Genomic DNA, 18,695 nt, shown 5'->3' with positions numbered 1-18,695 from the left:
ATTAAAACTGGTGTGCCAGACTGGGACTCAGACCTGGGACCTTCGCCTTTCGCAAGCAAGTGCCCAATCAACTGAGCTATCCAACCATGACTCATGCCCTGCAGTTCTCTTGTTCTAGCTGTTTTGATTTATTTAAAGGTGACTATGGTATGTAAGATTAATCATAAGACAAACTGAAACAGCTTAAAACCTTAAAAAAAAGCATAAGACTAGTGCATACTCTGTGGCTAATTAATGTCTACGGACTTAAGGATTCCTAGTATTGAGAAAGGAGAACTAATGACTCACAATCCACCTGTCTCATCTTGCACACTTCAGTACACCAGACTGACAATTTCTTACTACCAGTAACTAGTTTCTCACTAACCATTCTCTACACTTGTTGTGTGACTAGGGCCTTCTGTCGGGTAGACCATTCGCTGGGCACAAGTCTTTTGATTTGACACCACTTCGGTGATTTGCGTGTCGATCTACACTTGTGAAACATGTTGGCAACCGTGTTGTATGAGACTATTTATAAGCATCAGTTTCAGATTGAGTACTAGTCAGGTCTGATTTATGATAAGTGGTAACAGCATTTGAGTGCACTGAAAAGCAGCATTTTTTTACCCTTCCCTGAAAATGTCGAGAACACCCACGACCACCCCCAACAATTAGAAAAAGGTCCCTGTTGCTAAGCATGCTACCAAACATGACATCCTTCATTTCAGTGACTGCTTCACAGCATGTGCCATATGGGTCCTTCCCACCAACACCAGCTTTTCTGAATTGCACAGGTGGGTATTCTCTCTGCAATTCATCTTATGTTCCCGTAACCCTCCTGGCCTCAACCTTCTTTAGTCACTGTCCTCACTCATCTAGCCCCTTCCCTGTTCCCATTCCACCACTACACAGCCCTTATTCCACCATCGCACCCAGTTTTTTTACTTCTCTCCTTTTACGCTACCCCTCCCAACCTCTCCCCTGCCATGTGTTTAACCTGCAACACTTCACTATCTGCCACTCCTACCCTACTATTCCCTCCCCATCCCTGCCCCAACCTCCTCCTTACCCCCACCCAGTCACTACTCCCATTATGCACTCTAGTGCTGCTGCTTGCAGTGTGGTTTCTCTCGCCTGACACTGCAGTCATGTGTGTAAGTATCATTTGTGTGTGTGTGTGTGTCTGATCTATTTTTGACAAAGGTCTTACTGGCCGAAAGCTTTATTTGTGACAGTCTTTTTCTTGTACCTATTTGTAGCAGCATCTTTGCTATACGGTGAGTTGCAACTTTCCTTTCCATAGCATTTTTAAATTCCATCCTGGATTTTCCATTGTTTAATTGAATGATAAATGTTAATGATAGAGAAAATGTAATGTTAACTGGATAGATAAAAAAATCTGCTCACCAAGTGAGTGGCAGGAGAACACACACACGAAAGGCACTGAAATTTGAAAGCTTTCGGAGAGGGTTGAAGAGGAAAGAACGGGGTTGAAGGAAAAGGGCTGGTGCGGTTTAGGAAAAGCCACGAAAAAAATCCAGGTGAGAGGAGACTTACAGGATGGAATGATAAAAAAAGACTAATTGATCTGGACTGCATAAGATGATATTTGAAAACCTGAGAGTTTAAAGGTTAAAGATAGGATAATATGCAAGACAGAGATTACTGCGAAAACATTGTACACAAGATAATAAGAATGAAAAGCTAAGTGCATTGTATGTGACAGAGGTGGGAAGGAAGTGGTGAAAAATAAACAGGTCAGAAAATGAATGAGAGTGAAGAAAGGAATAGTGACTCTGAAGAAGTGCCAAGATTGAAGAAATTAATTCAGACTATGGTCGGGTGGGTGGTGAGAACAAAGGACATGTAATGTCAGTTCCCACCTGCAGAGTTCTGAGAAACTGTGTGGGTGTAGGTGGCTACCCCTTTTCCTAAACCTCACAAGTTCTATCGTTCACTCATCTCCCTTCCCCTTTGACCCTTGTGCCAGAAGAATGAACCATTGGCTATGAAAGTTTTCAAATTTCAATACCCTTCACATGTGTGTTCTCCTGCCGCAACTTGGTACATTTATTTTTTTATCCATCAAATTACGTTATACTTTCAAAAACTGATTTTTTTTCATTGATCTATTATGACAACGCCCATCAAACTAGGTATAAGCAATATATTAAAAACAAAGATTCCAAGACTTACCAAGCGGGAAAGCGCCGGCAGACAGGCACATGAACAAAACACACAAACACACACACAGAATTACGAGCTTTCGCAACTGGCAGTTGCTTCGTCAGGAAAGAGGGAAGGAGAGGGAAAAATGAAAGGATGTGGGTTTTAAGGGAGAGGGTAAGGAGTCATTCCAATCCCGGGAGCGGAAAGACTTCCCTTAGGGGAAAAAAAGGACAGGTGTACACTTGCACACACACACACACACACACACACATATCCACCCGCACATACACAGACACAAGCAGACATATTAAAAGGCAAAGAGTTAAGGGCAGAGATGTCAGTCGAGGCGGAAGTACAGAGGCAAAGAAGTTGTTGAAAGACAGGTGAGGTATGAGCGGCGGCAACTTGAAATTAGCGGAGGTTGAGGCCTGGCGGATATCGAGAAGAGAGGATATACTGAAGGGCGAGTTCCCATCTCCGGAGTTCGGATAGGTTGGTGTTGGTGGGAAGTATCCAGATAACTCGGACGGTGTAACACTGTGCCAAGATGTGCTGGCCGTGCATCAAGGCATGTTTAGCCACAGGGTGATCCTCATTACCAACAAACACTGTCTGCCTGTGTCCATTCATGCGAATGGACAGTTTGTTGCTGGTCATTCCCACATAGAAAGCATCACAGTGCAGGCAGGTCAGTTGGTAAATCACGTGGGTGCTTTCACATGTGGCTCTCCCTTTGATCGTGTACACCTTCCGGGTTACAGGACTGGAGTAGGTGGTGGTGGGAGGGTGCATAGGACAGGTTTTACACCGGGGGCGGTTGCAAGGGTAGGAGCCAGAGGGTAGGGGAGGTGGTTTGGGGATTTCATAGGGATGAACCAAGAGGTTACGAAGGTTAGGTGGACGGCGGAAAGACACTCTTGGTGGAGTGGGGAGGATTTCATGAAGGATGGATCTCATTTCGGGGCAGGATTTTAGGAAGTCGTATCCCTGCTGGAGAGCCACATTCAAGGTCTGATCCAGTCCCGGGAAGTATTCTGTTACAAGTGGGGCACTTTTGGGGTTCTTCTGTGAGAGGTTCTGGGTTTGAGGGGATGAGGAAGTGGCTCTGGTTATCTGCTTCATACCCTTCCCACCAACACCAACCTATCCGAACTCCGGAGATGGGAACTCGCCCTTCAGTATATCCTCTCTTCTCGATATCCGCCAGGCCTCAACCTCCGCTAATTTCAAGTTGCCGCCGCTCATACCTCACCTGTCTTTCAACAACTTCTTTGCCTCTGTACTTCCGCCTCGACTGACATCTCTGCCCTTAACTCTTTGCCTTTTAATATGTCTGCTTGTGTCTGTGTATGTGCGGGTGGATATGTGTGTGTGTGTGTGTGTGTGTGTGTGTGTGTGTGCAAGTGTACACCTGTCCTTTTTTTCCCCTAAGGGAAGTCTTTCCGCTCCCGGGATTGGAATGACTCCTTACCCTCTCCCTTAAAACCCACATCCTTTCATTTTTCCCTCTCCTTCCCTCTTTCCTGACGAAGCAACTGCCAGTTGCGAAAGCTCGTAATTCTGTGTGTGTGTTTGTGTGTTTTGTTCATGTGCCTGTCTGCCGGCGCTTTCCCGCTTGGTAAGTCTTGGAATCTTTGTTTTTAATATATTTTTCCCATGTGGAAGTTTCTTTCTGTTTTATTTACTAGGTATAAGCAATGTGTGACAACAGCCTACAAAGCAACAGAAAACATGACTTCCACACCTCTTACTGTACTGCAACTCAACAACACACCATCAGAATTTTCCATCAGGTGCAGCAGTGGATTGGAAACTACTTGGATGCAGAGCAGTGGGGATGGCAGCTGACAAAATACAGGATGGCTCACATTACCACACTGAAACCTCTCATTCCTGTGAGGCATCTTTAGCTTATATCTTACCTGGACCTTCTAATGGCTAAGAAACATTGCCTGGGCCACCAACAGCTGAATGGAGATGAGTGAAAGAACTGTGCATTACACTAAGACAGGTATTTATTCATACATTGATAGGTCCCTATACAAATTACGTGTCTTTTGTATCCATACTCTATTACTAAACTCCTTCTTTATTTCCCAGATGGACAACCTACTCAAGGTAATGAACCAATCCTGGGCTCAACATTCATTTATTTTGTGAAATATATACATTGCTACATACAGATTCGATATTTCTCTTTCTATTTTGTGTTGTGTACGGTACCTAATATGTTGTAAATATCATTTGTTAATTTTATGCCAACCATGTTTTCCCATCAGTTCCTTCTACACAAACTCTTTTAAGTGTAATACACTGAAAATGTAATACCAATGAGAGACAGACTGGTACTGTTTGGCTGTAAGGTGCAGAAGACATCTTTTATAGTTTTCCTTCTACTGACTCCCTGCCTCTGAGAATATTAAATGTTACAGATGTCTCTTGTAGGAAATTTACTGGACTTTCATGTGGCATAGGAGTTTTTGTTGATAACACGTATATTTTTCTAGTTGTAGGAGGTGGTAGTGGGCATTACAACATTTTCAAGGAAGGGCCCAAAAATTGTTGCTTTTCAGTGACTATATTGCTCATCAAGAAATCAAATCTGACTAGTGCATTTTGTAGGAAATTTTATCTACTTTAATTTTGTACATAGCCACCTTCAAAAACAGGCGTTTTTTGAGATATAAGCGAAAAACTGAAACAAGTGCAAAAATTTTAAAGTTTTTTTTTTCAGTTTTCATTGTAATGCCGATCTCCTACAAGACCGCAAACATGAAATTAGTATTCAGCACCATCAAAGATATATAGGACAGGAAAGAAAAATCTTTCACAATTTTGTTATGAAAATGGCTGGTTTAAACAACAACTCACATGACTACAAAGGTAACGGGCTCAACTGAGAAACCATAACCTCCAAGCCTTGAAAATGCTTAGCTCAGCCTCAATTTCCATCTGGGTAATAAGCGAAACTGGAGGCATCAATATCTAAAACTGGCTCACTTTGACTAATTTGATACACTGATGTGTTTTGGAATCATCTTTTGAGACAATTGACTGCTATCAAAAAAAGTCTTTAAAAAGAGAATATCAGAGTGGACATGTGGAGTACCTCCAAGACACTCATGTCATAATCTTTTTACGCAAGTGGTGATATTAACAACTACCTCACAATGCGTCTTTTCAGTCATGACATTCATGCTTCACAGTCCTTCTCAGTATGAAACAAATGTCATATTTTGTTTATTTATTTGCTCCAAAGATAATTTTTAGTATACCATTTGCAAACATAATTAATTTACAATTACAGCAGTCACATATATATGCTCTCACACAATATTGGATTTATGGAATATATTGCAAGAAATAAATAAACTACTACTGACAAGCTGTCATAACCATTCAGAGTTTGTCATTCATCTCATAATTTTCATTATAGCCTCAGATATCCTTACAAAGATATTACTGAATATTTTTATTTAATTCACTATGCTGTATTATGTTCCTATTATTGTATGTTTGAAACTTGTCTTTTTTATAGGTGACTTGTTATGTTTGAGATTTTACTTTCATTTGCCTTCTTCTACCTGCAACATCTTTTTCTATATGGCTAAACACACCTTTGCTACATAGTTTCCCCTTCCATCTACGTCTCTATCATCTTCATTTTATGAGCTACAGAACTTGTTTTATTTGGTCTGTTATAACCTCCTATTTTTAAACAAATTCTTATAATCTCTATTTCCTATATTCTTTATGAAGAGTTAATTTCTTTTGAGCTTTGTATCTATTTTACTCCACATCTTACTAGTCTATGTTCACTAGAATTCTTAGGACTGTCATATTCTGCACAACTTCTTTATCATTTTTACAAAACATAATAAATTTCACTTTTAGTTCTATTTGGCCATTGCTAAGTCTGTTTTACATTTGTTTTCCTCTGGAAGAGTGTGTTACAGACAAAAATATTTTTCTTTGCCAGTTCTGCTAATTTATAATCTCTGTCATTTCTGCAATCATTGTCATTGTCCCCCACTGAAGCTTTTGTCCTACTTCCACATTAAAATTCACCACTCTTACAAAGATCTGACATTAAACATTATTTGTTAATTATGGTACTGTAACTCTCCACAAAGAACTTCTGTCACTCTGTAATCAGACTGTGAGAACAGTACCACACGAATCACCCAAGTGCATGCCTTTTACAAGATTAATTCAGTGGACAAATAAATAAATTCAAATAATATCAGTGGAAAATTCCTGTTTATTTTTTGGTGACATACTTTTCATATCAGTTACTTTCTTTAAAAATGAAACTTCCTGGCAGATTAAAACTGTGTACCCGACCGAGACTTGAACTCGGGACCTTTGCCTTTCGCGGGCAAGTGCTCTACCATCTGAGCTACCGAAGCACGACTCACGCCCGGTACTCACAGCTTTACTTCTGCCAGTATCCGTCTCCTACCTTCCAAACTTTACAGAAGCTCTCCTGCGAAACATGCAGAACTAGCACTCCTGAAAGAAAGGATATTGCGGAGACATGGCTTAGCCACAGCCTGGGGGATGTTTCCAGAATGAGATTTTCACTCTGCAGCGGAGTGTGCGCTGATATGAAACTTCCTGGCAGATTAAAACTGTGTGCCCGACCAAGACTCGAACTCGGGACCTTTGCCTTTCGCGGGCAAGTGCTCTACCATCTGAGCTACCGAAGCACGACTCACGCCCGGTACTCACAGCTTTACTTCTGCCAGTATCCGTCTCCTACCTTCCAAACTTTACAGAAGCTCTCCTGCGAAACATGCAGAACTAGCACTCCTGAAAGAAAGGATATTGCGGAGACATGGCTTAGCCACAGCCTGGGGGATGTTTCCAGAATGAGATTTTCACTCTGCAGCGGAGTGTGCGCTGATATGAAACTTCCTGGCAGATTAAAACTGTGTGCCCGACCGAGACTCGAACTCGGGACCTTTGCCTTTCGCGGGCAAGTGCTCTACCATCTGAGCTACCGAAGCACGACTCACGCCCGGTACTCACAGCTTACTGGCAGAAGTAAAGCTGTGAGTACCGGGCGTGAGTCGTGCTTCGGTAGCTCAGATGGTAGAGCACTTGCCCGCGAAAGGCAAAGGTCCCGAGTTCGAGTCTCGGTCAGGCACACAGTTTTAATCTGCCAGTAAGTTTCATATTAGCGCACACTCCGCTGCAGAGTGAAAATCTCATTCTGGAAACATCCCCCAGGCTGTGGCTAAGCCATGTCTCCGCAATATCCTTTCTTTCAGGAGTGCTAGTTCTGCATGGTTCGCAGGAGAGCTTCTGTAAAGTTTGGAAGGTAGGAGACGGATACTGGCAGAAGTAAAGCTGTGAGTACCGGGCGTGAGTCGTGCTTCGGTAGCTCAGATGGTAGAGCACTTGCCCGCGAAAGGCAAAGGTCCCGAGTTCGAGTCTTGGTCGGGCACACAGTTTTAATCTGCCAGGAAGTTTCATATCAGCGCACACTCCGCTGCAGAGTGAAAATCTCATTCTGGAAACATCCCCCAGGTTGTGGCTAAGCCATGTCTCCGCAATATCCTTTCTTTCAGGAGTGCTAGTTCTGCATGTTTCGCAGGAGAGCTTCTGTAAAGTTTGGAAGGTAGGAGACGGATACTGGCAGAAGTAAAGCTGTGAGTACCGGGCGTGAGTCGTGCTTCGGTAGCTCAGATGGTAGAGCACTTGCCCGCGAAAGGCAAAGGTCCCCAGTTCGAGTCTCGGTCAGGCACACAGTTTTAATCTGCCAGTAAGTTTCATATTAGCGCACACTCCGCTGCAGAGTGAAAATCTCATTCTGGAAACATCCCCCAGGCTGTGGCTAAGCCATGTCTCCGCAATATCCTTTCTTTCAGGAGTGCTAGTTCTGCATGTTTCGCAGGAGAGCTTCTGTAAAGTTTGGAAGGTAGGAGACGGATACTGGCAGAAGTAAAGCTGTGAGTACCGGGCGTGAGTCGTGCTTCGGTAGCTCAGATGGTAGAGCACTTGCCCGCGAAAGGCAAAGGTCCCGAGTTCGAGTCTTGGTCGGGCACACAGTTTTAATCTGCCAGGAAGTTTCATATCAGCGCACACTCCGCTGCAGAGTGAAAATCTCATTCTGGAAACATCCCCCAGGTTGTGGCTAAGCCATGTCTCCGCAATATCCTTTCTTTCAGGAGTGCTAGTTCTGCATGTTTCGCAGGAGAGCTTCTGTAAAGTTTGGAAGGTAGGAGACGGATACTGGCAGAAGTAAAGCTGTGAGTACCGGGCGTGAGTCGTGCTTCGGTAGCTCAGATGGTAGAGCACTTGCCCGCGAAAGGCAAAGGTCCCGAGTTCGAGTCTCGGTCAGGCACACAGTTTTAATCTGCCAGTAAGTTTCATATTAGCGCACACTCCGCTGCAGAGTGAAAATCTCATTCTGGAAACATCCCCCAGGCTGTGGCTAAGCCATGTCTCCGCAATATCCTTTCTTTCAGGAGTGCTAGTTCTGCATGGTTCGCAGGAGAGCTTCTGTAAAGTTTGGAAGGTAGGAGACGGATACTGGCAGAAGTAAAGCTGTGAGTACCGGGCGTGAGTCGTGCTTCGGTAGCTCAGATGGTAGAGCACTTGCCCGCGAAAGGCAAAGGTCCCGAGTTCGAGTCTTGGTCGGGCACACAGTTTTAATCTGCCAGGAAGTTTCATATCAGCGCACACTCCGCTGCAGAGTGAAAATCTCATTCTGGAAACATCCCCCAGGTTGTGGCTAAGCCATGTCTCCGCAATATCCTTTCTTTCAGGAGTGCTAGTTCTGCATGTTTCGCAGGAGAGCTTCTGTAAAGTTTGGAAGGTAGGAGACGGATACTGGCAGAAGTAAAGCTGTGAGTACTGGGCGTGAGTCGTGCTTCGGTAGCTCAGATGGTAGAGCACTTGCCCGCGAAAGGCAAAGGTCCCGAGTTCGAGTCTCGGTCAGGCACACAGTTTTAATCTGCCAGTAAGTTTCATATTAGCGCACACTCCGCTGCAGAGTGAAAATCTCATTCTGGAAACATCCCCCAGGCTGTGGCTAAGCCATGTCTCCGCAATATCCTTTCTTTCAGGAGTGCTAGTTCTGCATGTTTCGCAGGAGAGCTTCTGTAAAGTTTGGAAGGTAGGAGACGGATACTGGCAGAAGTAAAGCTGTGAGTACCGGGCGTGAGTCGTGCTTCGGTAGCTCAGATGGTAGAGCACTTGCCCGCGAAAGGCAAAGGTCCCGAGTTCGAGTCTCGGTCAGGCACACAGTTTTAATCTGCCAGTAAGTTTCATATTAGCGCACACTCCGCTGCAGAGTGAAAATCTCATTCTGGAAACATCCCCCAGGCTGTGGCTAAGCCATGTCTCCGCAATATCCTTTCTTTCAGGAGTGCTAGTTCTGCATGTTTCGCAGGAGAGCTTCTGTAAAGTTTGGAAGGTAGGAGACGGATACTGGCAGAAGTAAAGCTGTGAGTACCGGGCGTGAGTCGTGCTTCGGTAGCTCAGATGGTAGAGCACTTGCCCGCGAAAGGCAAAGGTCCCGAGTTCGAGTCTTGGTCGGGCACACAGTTTTAATCTGCCAGGAAGTTTCATATCAGCGCACACTCCGCTGCAGAGTGAAAATCTCATTCTGGAAACATCCCCCAGGTTGTGGCTAAGCCATGTCTCCGCAATATCCTTTCTTTCAGGAGTGCTAGTTCTGCATGTTTCGCAGGAGAGCTTCTGTAAAGTTTGGAAGGTAGGAGACGGATACTGGCAGAAGTAAAGCTGTGAGTACCGGGCGTGAGTCGTGCTTCGGTAGCTCAGATGGTAGAGCACTTGCCCGCGAAAGGCAAAGGTCCCGAGTTCGAGTCTCGGTCAGGCACACAGTTTTAATCTGCCAGTAAGTTTCATATTAGCGCACACTCCGCTGCAGAGTGAAAATCTCATTCTGGAAACATCCCCCAGGCTGTAGCTAAGCCATGTCTCCGCAATATCCTTTCTTTCAGGAGTGCTAGTTCTGCATGTTTCACAGGAGAGCTTCTGTAAAGTTTGGAAGGTAGGAGACGGATACTGGCAGAAGTAAAGCTGTGAGTACCGGGCGTGAGTCGTGCTTCGGTAGCTCAGATGGTAGAGCACTTGCCCGCGAAAGGCAAAGGTCCCGAGTTCGAGTCTCGGTCAGGCACACAGTTTTAATCTGCCAGTAAGTTTCATATTAGCGCACACTCCGCTGCAGAGTGAAAATCTCATTCTGGAAACATCCCCCAGGCTGTGGCTAAGCCATGTCTCCGCAATATCCTTTCTTTCAGGAGTGCTAGTTCTGCATGTTTCGCAGGAGAGCTTCTGTAAAGTTTGGAAGGTAGGAGACGGATACTGGCAGAAGTAAAGCTGTGAGTACCGGGCGTGAGTCGTGCTTCGGTAGCTCAGATGGTAGAGCACTTGCCCGCGAAAGGCAAAGGTCCCGAGTTCGAGTCTTGGTCGGGCACACAGTTTTAATCTGCCAGGAAGTTTCATATCAGCGCACACTCCGCTGCAGAGTGAAAATCTCATTCTGGAAACATCCCCCAGGTTGTGGCTAAGCCATGTCTCCGCAATATCCTTTCTTTCAGGAGTGCTAGTTCTGCATGTTTCGCAGGAGAGCTTCTGTAAAGTTTGGAAGGTAGGAGACGGATACTGGCAGAAGTAAAGCTGTGAGTACCGGGCGTGAGTCGTGCTTCGGTAGCTCAGATGGTAGAGCACTTGCCCGCGAAAGGCAAAGGTCCCGAGTTCGAGTCTCGGTCGGGCACACAGTTTTAATCTGCCAGGAAGTTTCATATCAGCGCACACTCCGCTGCAGAGTGAAAATCTCATTCTTCTTTAAAAATGTTTGTTTACAATAAAGGTTTCACCTAAAATTTCCCCCACTTTGATATCCAATGAAACAAATGTCCTACATTTAATTATATTTGGTCTCTGGTTCTCTCTCTCTCTCTAAAAATGTAAAACAATTTACACATTAAATTTAAAATCACCCAGCTGTCATACAGCATCCATACACAAAAAGTTAGATGTGATGTGTACAATGGATAAAGAAGAATGTCGAAAAAAATTTGACACGGAATTTGTTGATGGAACTTCAATGGTGTTAGATTAGACCAATAACTGGAAGGAAATTGAAGACTTTTTTTTTTTTCAAAATGATGACTCCTGTTTATGAAATTATCATAATTTTTCCATCAGTAGACAGTGGCAACAGTGTTGATGGACTATCTGATGAAGTTGGCCATCACTATGAAAACATTATGACACATCAGGGGCTGCAATGCAATGTAAGTAATAAAGGTTTATTTGGAGCACCACATGGCCTCAATTTCAGCTAAACTAAGGCTGATCGTATGCCTACATAATTTTTTGTACATAAACTCAATTCAGTTCAATTCAATTTATACAGCATCCTTGTATCTCACCATATACAATGATATAGTAATTGATACAAACGGTATTGCCACAAGCGGTGATGCATGCAATGTGGCCTAATGATTGGCTGCCAGTTGCCATTTCATATCCAAGCACTAGCAGTTATTGTTATTTAGTATTATCATTTCTGGAAGGTTCTTGAACTATCTTTCACTTGCAATGTCTGTACATTCAGGAATATTCATCATTCTTATATATGCCAGTATTCTGGAATATTTGATGTTTGTATAAATACCTGCAATCTCTCTCCAGGTGCGCTCAGTTCTGTTCTGGCTGTATGTTGAAGTCATTAATAAATGTAGGGCCTACTTTTAGTCTAAATGTCTTCAGAGTTGGACATGATTGTGATCTTGACATGACATTGTTTCGTAAAGATGCCAGACACTTCAAAATATGTACATGGCTCCAATTAGGCACTGTAGAATCTGTCAACTACATGGACAGGAACTGGAATACAAGCATGGACTCCAAAACAGCAGTAGCTCACCTATACATCTGGCATCTATCAGTGTTTCCCAGAGATCCTGCTCAGGACCAGGCAAAATGGCTTAAAGAATTCTACCATGTTACCAAATACAACAGGTGGGATGACTTGATGTGTTTGGCAAATGTGTAGTTTTATTTGGAAGTCTCAGTCCAGCAGTGGTTTGAGAACAATGAAGAGAAGCTCAAAAGCTGGGAGAAATTTCAGGCCACACTGAAGAAAATGTGTGCCGAAATCAGCAGTAAGTCTGCTTGACAGGAGAACACCAGAAAAAGGGGGTCCAACATGGGAAAGCAAGTCATACACACAGATGTTTTGGCCCTGTGCTTCATCATGAATCTGAATGTGTCAGGAGCTAATAAAATCACACACTTGATCAAAGGAGTCACACAAGTCATGTACAAAGCTCTTCTGGTAAAGCATCTTATAAAACCCAAGGAATTTATCAAGGGGTGCCAACGAATTGAGCTCAATATGGTATGACTGATTGTAAAATGCAGTTCCTATGGCAGTTTTGGAAGATGAACACGAGCTCATCTCTCTTATGTACCACATAGTAAAAGAAGAAATATGAAAATGTATGCCACCCTGAACCATGGACCTTGCTGCTGGTGGGGAGGCTTGCGTGCCTCAATGATACAGATAGCCGTACCGTATGTGCAACCACAACGGAGGGGTGACTGTTGAGAGGCCAGACAAACGTGTAGTTCCTGAAGAGGGACAGCAGCCTTTTCAGTAGTCGCAGGGGCAACAGTCTGGATGATTGACTGATCTGGCCTTGTAACACTAACCAAAATGGCCTTTCTGTTCTGGTACTGAGAACAGCCGAAAGCAAGGGAAAACTACAGTCGTAATTTTTCCCGAGGGCATGCAGCTTTACTGTATGATAAAATGGTGATGGTGTCCTATTGGGTAAAATATTCTGGAGGTAAAATAGTCCCCCATTCGGATCTCCGGGCGGGGACTACTCAAGAGGATGTCGTTACCAGGAGAAAGAAAACTGGCGTTCTACAAATCGGAGCATGGAATGTCAGATCCCTTAATCGCGCAGGTAGGTTAGAAAATTTGAAAAGGGGAATGGATAGGTTAAAGTTAGATATAGTGGGAATTAGTGAAGTTTGGTGGCAGGAGGAACAAGACTTTTGGTCAGGTGAATACAGGGTTATAAATACAAAATCAAATAGGAGTAATGCAGGAGTAGGTTTAATAATGAATAAAAAAATAGGAGGAAGGGTAAGTTACTACAAACAGCATAGTGAAATATTATTGTGGTCAAGATAGACACAAAGCCCATGCCTACTATAGTAGTACAAGTTTATATGCCAACTAGCTCTGTACATGATGAAGAATTGATGAAATGTATGATGAGATAAAAGAAATTATTCAGGTAGTGAAGGGAGACGATAATTTAATACTCACGGGTGACTGGAATTCGATAGTAGGAAAAGGGAGAGAAGGCAACATAGTAGGTGAATATGGATTGGGGGTAAGAATGAAAGAGGAAGCCGCCTCGTAGAAACGGTGGGCAGAGCATAACTTAATCATAGCTAATACTTGGTTCAAGAATCATGAAAGAAGGTTGTATACATGGAAGAACCCTCGAGATACTAAAAGGTATCAGATAGATTATATAATGGTAAGACAGAGATTTAAGAACCAGATTTTAAATTGTAAGACATTTCCATGAGCAGATGTGGACTCTGACCACAATCTATTGGTTATGAACTATAGATTAAAACTGAAGGAACTGAAAAGGTGGGAATTTAAGGAGATGGGACCTGGATATACTAAAAGAACCAGAGGTTGTACAGTGTTTCAGGGAGCGCACAAGGAAAAAAATTGCCAGGAATGGGGGAAAGAAGTACAGTAGAAGAAGAATGGGGTAGCTTTGAGGGATGAAATAGTGAAGGCAGCAGAGGATCAAATAGGTAAAAAGATAAGGGCAAGTAGAAACCCTTGGGTAACAGAAGAAATATTGAATTTAATTGATGAAAGGAGAAAACATAAAAATGCAGTAAATGAAGGAATACAAACATCTCAAAAATAAGATCAACAGGAAGTGCAAAATGGTTAAGCAAGGATGGCTAGAGGACAAATGTAAGGATGTAGATACTGCCAACAGGAAAATTAAAGAGACCTTTGGAGAAAAGAGAACCAATTGCATGAATATCAAGAGCTCAGATGGAAAACCAGTTCTAAGCAAAGAAGGGAAAGGAGAAAGGTGGAAGGAGTATATAGAGGGTCTATACAAGGGCGACGTACTTGAGTACAATATTATGGAAATGGAAGAGGATGTACATGAAGATGAAATGGGAGATATGATACTGTGTGAAGAGTTTGACAGAGCACTGAAAGACCTAAGCCGAAACAAGGCCCCCGGAGTAGACAACATTCCATTAGAACTACTGACGGACTTGGGAGAGCCAGTCCTGATGTATGAGATAGGCGAAATACCTTCAGACTTCAAGAAGAATATAATAATTCCAATTCCAAAGAAAGCAGGTGTCAACAGATGTGAAAATTACCGAACTATCAGTTTAATAAGTCACAGCTGCAAAATACTAATGTGAATTCTTTACAGATGAATGGAAAAACTGGTAGAAGCTGACCTCGGGGGAAAATCAGTTTGGATTCCGTTGAAATGATGGAACACGTGAGGCAATACTGACTTTATGACTTATCTTGGAAGAAAGATTAAGGAAAGGAAAACCTACATTTCTAGCATTTGTAGACTTAGAGAAAGCTTTTGACAATGTTGACTGGAGTACTCTCTTTCAAATTCTGAAGGTGACAGGGTTAAAATACAGGGAGCGAAAGGCTATTTACAATTTGTACAGAAACCAGATGGCAGTTATAAGAGTCGTGGCGTATGAAAGGAAGCAGTGGTTGGGAAGGGAGTGAGACAGGGTTGTAGCCTCTCCCCAATGTTATTCAATCTGTATATTGAGCAAGCAATAAAGGAAACAAAAGGAAAGTTTGGAGTAGGTATTAAAATCCATGGAGAAGAAATAAAAACTTTGAGGTTCGCCGATGACATTGTAATTGTGTCAGAGACAGCAAGGTACTTGGAAGAGCAGTTGAATGGAATGGACAGTGTTTTGAAAGGAGGGTATAAGATGAACATCAACAAAAGCAAAACGAGGATAATGGAATGTAGTGGAATTAAGTCGGGTGATGCTGAGGGAATTAGATGAAATGAGACACTTAAAGTAGCAAAGGAGTTTTGCTATTTGGGGAGCAAAATAACTGATGATGGTTGAAGTAGAGAGAATATAAAATGTAGACTGGCCATGGCAAGGAAAGCGTTTCTGAAGAAGAGAAATTTGTTAACATCGAGTATAGATTTAAATGTCAGGAAGTCGTTTCTGAAAGTATTTGTATGGAGTGTAGCCATGTATGGAAGTGAAATGTGGACGATAAATAGTTTAGAGAAGAAGAGAATAGAAGCTTTCGATATGTGGTGCTACAGAAGAATGCTGAAGATTAGATGGGTAGATCACATAACTAATGAGGAGATATTGAATAGAATTGGGGAGAAGAGGAGATTGTGGCACAACGTGACTAGAAGAAGGGATCGGTTGGTAGGACATGTTCTGAGACATCGAGGGATCACCTACTTAGTATAGGAGGGCAGCATGGAGGGTAAAAATCGTAGAGGGAGACCAAGAGATGGATACACTAAACAGATTCAGAAGGATGTTGGTTGCAGTAGGTACTGGGAGATGAAGAAGCTTGCACAGGATAGAGTAGCATGGAGAGCTGCATCAAAGCAGTCTCAGGACTGAAAACCACAACACACATGCCACCCAAAGAAATTGGACCAAGTACACAAGAGATAGTAGCCATGAATGTGAACTCCACATGCCAAGAAGTAATACAGAATGCCAAGAAGAGGTATATCAACCTTTAGCATCAATCACCATCACTAGTTGAATGTACCATGAAGAGAGGACTCAGCCAATTCAACAGTCATCAAACGACGACTCAGCATCTGAACAATGTTGGTGCAACCACCTCCTCCACAAAGTACATCGCTCCACAGAAGAACAAACAATTGGAGGACAGAAGACAACATGCCAGAAAGTTTTCCGCATGGATGTCCTGGACATGTTTTACTGCACAGAAAGAAGGCAAGTTTTTATGACTACAAAGTCACTAGACATCAATCATGACAACATTTATATCCATGATAATCAACTGCAGAAAATTATGGTTGACCTGTGCAATGAGCTCATCGACATACCCTGGACAAGGTCACTCCCCAACCTGCAATAGCCATTCCACATCACCATACAAAGATACCAGCTTTAGCCACTGACTTCAGGAAACAAAGCAGGACAACCACCTACAGAGGCGAGCCCCCACAGATGCAATCTTCTATGGATGACAGTAACCACGATGTCAGGAAATCTCACTGACATCACTTTTGATAACCAAACTCTCTGAGTGCTAGTCAACTCAAGAGGCTTCCTTTTCTGTTATTTTGATGCTTATCATCATTAGCTAAAGAATAATGTGTTCTGTGATACATAAATGATTCTGTTAAAATAACAGTGGGAATTTAACTTGGTCTATATAGCTCAAAAGGAATCCATGATACCATGAACCCACACATAGCTCCAAAACTTGGTACTGGAAGTTACAGTTGAACTACATACCTTAGAGGCAAGTATGTCACTGACGTTTTATGGTGCGTTTCTGCTCTGTGTGTGTCATTTGACCTATGTAAGATTTTCTGCATTCACACAGAATTCTGTAAACACCTGGATTGCACAACTCTAAGTCAGCTTTAACAGATCACAGTAGTGCCAACATTTCAGTAGGAGGATGCAAATCTGCTTTAACTTTACGTCTTCTTAATATTCTGACTGTTTTGGCTGAAATATTTCCAGTGTATGGGAAATAATGCCTCATCGTTTTGTTTGTCTTGTCATTTGTGTGTCTGTAGCACTCTCTGCGCTTGTTGGGATGCATATACATTGTTCTCGAACACAGTCTGCGGATGGTCCAGCTCCATTTACAGATCATTGGTATCCAAGATGACATAATCTTAGCCAATTAAGGCCTTTAGAAAGACCATCATTTGTGCCAGATGGTGGCAACTAGTAACTTGCAGATACAGGCCTGTATAAGTGGACTTTCGAAACACCAAATGTCCAATATGCCATCGCTCTTCCTTTGCGCCAAAGTGTTTAAAAACGACAAGCAATCATTTTTCTCCATCTCCACAGTAAATTCCATGTTCTCATGTACGGAGTTCAGATGTTGCTGAAACTCTTGGAGAATGTTCAAGCCATGAGGCCAAGCTATAAAAGTGTCATCAATGTACCACCAAAACACTGCTGATTTTAAAATAGCTGAGGCGAGTGCTCGCTCCTCAAAATCTTCCATAAAACAATTAGCCATCAGGGGAGGCAAAGGGCTCCCCATGGTAGCACTGTCAGAATGTTCAAAAAGCTTGTTGTTACATAAGAATTACATTGAGGAGAGAGTGTGCTCGAATAAATCTGTAATGTCAGCCCCAAACCTATTGCCAATGCAATGCAGTGAGCCCACCAGAGGCGTATTTGTAAAAAGTGAAAGAATATTGAAAGTATCAGTGGACACTTGCCTACAATGGGTTTCAGTAAAGACACCAAGTATTTGGCCAAATCAAGAGAAGGCTGCCCCCATATTACTTACTATAGGATTTAAAGCTACACCTTCTTTGTGGACCTTAGCAGTGCAGACAGTGTCGATGGAACTGAGCTGTTTGGTCTCTTCACAGGCAAGATGTTACTCCTTGGTGGTGTGGCCCTTGTCTACACACGACAAGACTTACAATAAATTTCCTCTGTTGTGTCTGCTGGAAAATGCCACACAGCTTCTCCAATGGAACTGACAAAGTCCTCTAAAGATGGTGAAACAGATGCAGGGGCAAAATTAAGGACACAGTCACATCATCTATAGATTTTCCTATCAAACTCATAATGGATTGTCGAATAGGAACTTCCTGCATGGCCAAAGCAAACTGGATAAATGACAAGACTATGACAAGCAGAGTGCAAAGATTGACCGACGTTTGACATGGGTGCCATTGGAAGTTCTTAGACCAAACAGCGCAGTTCCATCCACACTGTATGGACTGCCCAAGGTCCACAAAGAAGGTGTGATTTTAAATCCTTTAGTAAGCAATATGGGGGCAGCCACCTCTTGATTTGGCCAAATACTTGGTGTCTTTACTGAAACCCATCGTAGGCAAGTGTCCACATCATATAATAAATTCTAGTGATTCTAGTGACTTCAGTCACTTAAGCTGGAGAGCAATGACCTGATGGTTAGTTTCGATATGGTTTCACATTTTACAAATGTGCCTCTGGTGAACACACTGCATCGCATTGGCAATTGGTTTGGGGCTGATACTACACATTTGATCGAGCACACATTCTCCTCGATGTACTTCAGGAACGAGTTTTTTGAACAATCTAATGGTGTCACCATGGGGAGCCCTTTGTCTCCCCTGGTGGCCAATCTTTTTATGGAAGATTTTGAAGTCGGCCGGTGTGGCCGAGGGGTTCTAGGCGCTTCAGTCTGTAACCACGCAACCGCTATGGTCACAGGTTCAAATCCTTCCTCGGGCATGGATGTGTGTGATGTCCTT

The 18,695-nt window shown here is 43.0% G+C and overlaps 1 protein-coding gene across 6 annotated transcripts in view; it reads right to left on the bottom strand.

Annotated features, from left to right (window-relative positions):
* LOC126335412 (leucine-rich repeat protein SHOC-2-like) overlaps window positions 1–18,695 on the bottom strand; it is a 162,060-nt gene that overhangs the window by 46,336 nt on the left and 97,029 nt on the right. The window lies entirely within an intron of this gene.

This window comes from Schistocerca gregaria, chromosome 2 (assembly GCF_023897955.1).
Source record: "Schistocerca gregaria isolate iqSchGreg1 chromosome 2, iqSchGreg1.2, whole genome shotgun sequence".
NCBI classification, from domain to species: Eukaryota; Metazoa; Arthropoda; class Insecta; order Orthoptera; family Acrididae; genus Schistocerca; species Schistocerca gregaria.
The sequence above is the reverse complement of the archived record's forward strand: the minus strand, read 5'-3'. Positions and strand labels throughout refer to the sequence as shown.